Here is a 6,249-nt window from a genome sequence, read left to right as displayed (position 1 = left end):
TCATTGTTAATAGTTGGTGTTGTCTATGAGAATATAACTGGACAATCAATGGGTCCGTGCTGCCTGTCACTAGTTGAGCCAGTTAAGCAAAGACAGGGTTGAATCATATATTCCAATCCTGCTGGCAGTATGGGAGAGCAGCAGGTTATCCACAAAAATCTGCTCTGCCCCTCACAGTAAGCCAGCTGCTTATATTGGGTAGAAGGACAAAGATTACATGGGAAGTAGGCAAAAGGTATGCCAAATGGGCAGTTGACAGGTCTGGAGATTTGCAAAGGCCTGAGGTTTGCCAAGGCTGGGGATCTTTAAAGGGCTGGCATTCCGGTTTCTGCAAAAAGGTTGTTAATCTTTCCATGATAATAGGCAGCTCCCTGATGGGGAGGATGGACTGCATTTCCAGGTGAGCTCCCAGGTCCCATGTCTAACTGCCAGCCAGGTTAGAATGTGCCTTCTTTAATCAGAACAAAACAATCACTGTTAACAGAGCATGATTAATATTTCTTACAATTATAGCTGGTCCCCAATATTTTATTTCTGCCCCTATCAAGAGGACTTCCAGTGGCTGGAAGGTTAGGATTAGTGATGCAACTTCGTATCAATTGCACACCAAACCCAGAATTCCTAATCCTAACAAGGTGCTCTTGAGTCAAAAAGCATGGCATCTTGATTCTTCACATGTGTGCCCCCTTTCACTGCTATAAAAAATAACAGAGTATATCAATAAGCTGAAAACTGCACAAAGGCACAGCTTTCAGACTTGTATGTCAAAGGGCAGCGTTCTGTGTGTTGTGTTTGTACGGTCAGCCCATAAAAACAGACAAGATTCAGGAAAAAAGGAAGGCTATTTACTAGAGCAAAATACACGATAATTCACATTACACATTTTCTTGATGGACACCAAGTGACATCCATACTGATGGACTGTCCATGCGCCTCTCGGCGGAGCCAGGCTCTCTGATGGATCAGGCAAGTGCCAGGAAGATTATCAAAAGGAAGAGCTGTCTGTAGTTGTTCCCTTTCTGAAGAGATTGACAACTCACCCTAACAAAAGGAAACATTAGTGTGCTATTTGCGTCTCTCCGAGGAGACGAGGAGACGAGGAGACGGTGATAAGATGACGCAATAAATGGTGGGGCGGGGGTGGGAGGTTGCCATAAAAACACACAAGGTAGCTAAGTGGCCAAGTGCAAAGAAAACCTCAGCTGGCACAAATGGTTTATTTTAAGAAGGCGAGCTGCTTGGAACCACACGAGTGCCTACAGATATCTCAGATGACAGCGTCAGTTCCCTAACCCATGTGAACAGCTTCAAGAAAAATCTGAAATATTCCGTGCCTCCCCACCCTTTGGTTCCTTTTTCCCTCGTTGCTTTACTGTGACCACCGATAACTTGCCCAAGAAGACACAGTGTATAATGGAGCGAAAAGGAATTAGGAAAAACCTATGCCCCGCCATGAGATCCAGGGCGGGGCCTGGGCCTGGCAGAGCCCCAGGAACGGCTTTGTATATTGGACTCACAGAGGGCGTTTATTATGATTCTGAAACAAACCAGATGAACTTGAGTGTATCCAAAGAGGAAACTGTCCCCCAGAGAGGCTTTTCCCACAACTGCAGCCATGGTTACCCCTCATTAACTGTGGGGATGGCACCAATTTCGTGTTTTCAGGTCATCACTGCAGGCTTTCTTCCAGAGCTGATGTTGCAGGCGGCGGGAGCAGCACCAGGTGCCTGACAGGTGGGGTCAGACCAAACCTGGGTTCAGCAATCTCGGTGCTTGGGTTCTGGCTAGGAAGGAATTCAAAGTCCAGACCCAAACGGTAAGAGGACATTTCTTGGGTAAATTACAGAGGTAGAAAAAGTAACTTCTAGAAGAAATGGGCTTAGGAGATAAGTTCTACAGGTAAAGGAAGGGCCCTTGGAGCTTGGGAGTGAGGAAGCTAATGGTAAGTGCCTGGGGAAGGGGAGAGGGAAGAGAAAGGGAAATGGAGAGAGAAGGGAATGGGAAATGGAGAGGGAAGGGAAAAGGGAGGGACAGGGAAGGGAAAAGCATGGGCGTGGTCCCTGCAGGGAAGCACACTGGGTCTTCTATCCTAAGGGTTTTATGGGCAGAGATTTTAAGCGAGGCCCCAGGGGCAGGTCTCAATAGACTATTCAGCAGTTTTCCAGGTGTGTCCATTCAGGGTTGTGGTCTCCACTGATTGATTGGCCAGCACCAGGGCAGGGGGCTGGGGGTCATTATCCAATGCAGCTGGTCCTGACATCAGCCAGTCAGCCCTGGCTGGTTTTGTTACTTATCTGGGCCTGGAGCTAAAATACAACGGAGGCCTAGATGTTATCTCTAGGAACTGCAAGATCAGGGAGTCCAAACCCCAGGGCCAGTGCTATGCTAGAGGAGGAAAGGTCACCCTGAGGGTGAGGTCCCACCCTACAATTGATTGTCCTTTGCTAGGCACCTGGGGCTTTCCATCCTGGTGGCCTTCTGTACCTGCCCATCATCTTTGCTCTGCTCATGTCTTTCTAACTGCCTACAGCACTAACATGTGGGAGTCCAGCGTGAGCAGGTTGCATTTGGAGATGAAAAGGCTTTGACAGACTGCTAACATCCACAGGGCACCTGCAGGGAGCTGCTATTTTTCTCCTTGCTGACCCTGCATCGTTGCAGCATTCTCAGCCCCCCAGAGTACCCCTGGAGGGTCCCCTGCCCAAGGCAAACTGGACAACGTCTAGCAGGTGGGAAGGCTCCTCTGGCCTGGGCTTCCAGGGCCTGTTGCATTGACTGAGTCAGGGCCAGACTGCCCCCTCTGGCTGTCCTCAGGTCAGGGCCTGCAGTGGGTCCTCAGCAGACGCTTACTGGACTTGGCTGAGCCCGAGGCGCTGAGGGCCTGGAGAGTTTTGTTCAGTGTGCATCTCAAGCACAGGATTCTTACTGGGCCGAGGTCTCCGATCTCTATGCCCCAGTAAGCCCAGGATCTCTGCCACTGCTTCCCACGCACACAAGCTATCCCTTGGCTTTCGGAGGCGACCTAGTAAATCAACCGGGTTCTTACATGTGCAGCTAAGAGGCCAAGATCTGGCAGGAGTGGAGAAGAAGTCGTCTGAGCTCTGTGCATGGGCAGCCATGCAAGCACCGAGTAGGTGGGCAATACCATTCTGTTGGTAGACAACACGGTCCGTATGAAATAACAAGTGGTAACTATGGGGAAGAGGGCTGTCTGGTTTCTGGGAAAGTGTTCCTTCCTGCTCTGTGGGTGCTGGCCTCTATTATTACATCCTATTTGATGACCTACTTCACTATGTTTTTCAAATGCCATACTTTCTCCTGAGACTTAAAGCAGTGGACTTGGTGTGATTAACCTTTAAGCCCTGTGTGGTTTCCATTTCATGTCAAGCGGTCATGTTAAGGATGACTGACGGGAGGCCGCAATGTCCCTTTCACTCACAGCGGTGGGAGGGGCCACCGTGAACAATAAGACAAGCTCCATTAGTGTGTCTTTGCTGGTCAGTGGGAGTGACGTGATCAGTTAAGTAGTTACTACTCTGGTGCCTTCAAAGATGTTGGGAAGCCTTCGCCGGCCCACAGAGGAGGGCAGATATAGGTCTGGGTCTCGCCACAGTTAGGTGGCTTCTGGGATAAAAACTGACTCCCTCTCCCTGGGGCCAGTCTTTAAGCTTCTTGGCCAGGTCTGAGCCCCTAGAGAACCCACATCACAATAGTATCTTCTTGTCTTCTCTTGATCTTCTTCCTCTTGAAGACCATGGACAGCCACATTCTTCAAATAAAATCCAACTCTGCCTTTCCTACCCCGGGCAGCATCCTGATGCCGTTACAGGATATGAGACCCCCTAGCCCTGGGGGTAGGGAGGCAAACCAGCAAATTTCCAGGAGGGCCTATGTCTAAAGTGACTTAGATGTAGGTAGTTGAGGAAAATGGTGAATGAACAGAAAGTCTGAGAAGAAATCTCTTACAAGGATGGGGAGAAAAGGGAGGCAAGAAAGCAAGATAGGAAACGAGAAACTGCATGTGTGTTACAGAGAGAGAAAGAGAGAGAGAGAGAGAGAGAGAGAGAGAGAGAGAGAGAACAAGGCCAAGGGACGAAATCAAATCAAGAGTGGAAAAGCAAAAAAATGGCAACGACCAAAACGAAAAACATCCAATTTTGTAAGGTCAGCAGCACTCACGGTGATCTGACAGTGATAGCAGGTGGCCACTGAGACCACACAGAGGAGTTAGCTTAAGTTATTTATTTTATCCTAAAGAGCTTTGCTTTATAAACCAGCCCTGAAATTGAAACAGAATTATAAGAAACGTAGCGATCAGATCATCCAACTTCTTCATTTTATACCCGAGGACTCTGAGTCCTCAAACTTTCAAAACCGAACAACCACCAAACAAAAAACATAATCAAAAGTGCAGACACAGCACATCATTTTAACCAACTCTATGGGTTCCGCTTTTGTTGTTATTAATCTTTAAAAAAATTAAATAAAATCTACTTTTTGGTCAATAATGGGCAATTAATATAAAAACACAAATTATGATGATTTGGGCATTATATTTGATCAATTCAGTTGCACGCAGGAGATTCCTGTATAACGTCAATCATGAGGAAATATCATCATGAACACCTAAACAGTACCTTCTGACTTAAAGCAGATTATTAAAGAGAAACTTGACTCGTATTGTTTTATATCTTGGATCGTTACAGAGAGCCATCTGCTATTCTAGGGGTAATAGCAGTGATAGACCACTTGCTTTGGGCAGCTTTTTAAGGAACACTATGCAGTAAAACCATCGAATGCAAGAGAAAAAAAGAGGAGTTCTGAATATTTGTGGTGTTTTACATAGTAAGTTAGAAAGCACAGGTCTATTTGGCCTTTATGTCTGAATATGGCGTCATCTAAACCATACACCAGATGAAGCATTTGGATTTAAAAGAAAAAGCCATGCTCAGTGTTACAATGTGAATCAGCAGCAAATATTGGGCATACGGAATGTTACCTTGGACCTTTATAAAGAAATTTGACTCCTGAAAAGAAACAAAATATTTTTATAAGGAGAAAAATAAAGAAGTGAAAGTATTTGAGTATATTTACAACTGATATGGCATATTAAAATCTGGTTCTCTAACAAAATTTGTTACATGGCTAAGACTTACAATTATTGAAAATAAAGGTAAAAATCTTTACGACTTCAAGAAGTGGTTTATATAGTTTGATTTGTATTATTGGTGATTTTTTAAAAATTATGAAACGATTTCCTCCTTTGCTTTGGTCACATTAAAGGGAAAAAAAATCAAATAAGAAAATAGCTATGTTAAGTGAAATCAATGACCATCATCAATGAACACACAAGCTTCGCCACTTTTGTGGACAATTTCCCACCTCTGCATGTTTGTACACCTTTTTCTCTGAGCATCTCTGTGTGTTTACTAACTGCCTCGATGTCCTCTCACCGACGATGGGCACCCAGGCTGTAGAACAGGCTACCCAATGCCACTGTCAGGAAGTCAATCTCTACCTGAGGGGACAGGGCGTGCAGGGGAAGGTCCTCTGAGGTTGTCTTTCATCCGTGCAAGTAGGTCGGTCATAGAAATCCCAACACAAAACAGGGTGGGCAGGGCAAGAACCCATTTCCTGTCCAGCTCGCTTAGCAAAACCCCAGTTATTTTCACTATTTCTCGCAGTAGGAGCCTCGATTGGATGCACAAGCCAGGGATTCTGCTGCTGCAGTCGTGTTGATAATGACCCGACATTTATAAAGCATCCGTGCACGGCTAAACGAAGCCATAGCCTTAAAACAACGTGCGCAAAACTCAATTACGGGTTCTTCATTGACAAACATTCTAACTGGGCTGCCGCTGGTTGTCTGAACCGTCTCTTAGTGGAATTGTTATTAAGTACACGGCCTTTTTAAAGAGGGGGCATATGTTCCCTTTCTAATTTTCAAAGCCCTGTCTCATGGCAAAACATCATGTTTTTCCATTTGTCTCCAATCAAACAATTTAATATTTTAGAAAAATACTTTCCCTTATTTAAATGATAGCAAGTAATGTAGTTTGCAAAATAAAAGGCAGGTTTTCATCTTTTAGACAAAACACAAACATTAACATTAAAAGAGAGAAAGAAAGACATGTATTGTCTATTTAACAATCAAAACACTCCAATAAAATAAAATAAAATTGTGGTATCATAATAATGAGTTCTCTTTCAGTGGTTTGCTCTGAACTAAATTGTGTTCTTTATGTAATA

This window comes from Myotis yumanensis, unplaced genomic scaffold (assembly GCF_028538775.1).
Source record: "Myotis yumanensis isolate MYYU_CA2020_CCGP unplaced genomic scaffold, mMyoYum1.0.hap1 SCAF_8, whole genome shotgun sequence".
In the NCBI taxonomy this organism is placed as follows: domain Eukaryota; kingdom Metazoa; phylum Chordata; class Mammalia; order Chiroptera; family Vespertilionidae; genus Myotis; species Myotis yumanensis.
The sequence above is the reverse complement of the archived record's forward strand: the minus strand, read 5'-3'. Positions refer to the sequence as shown.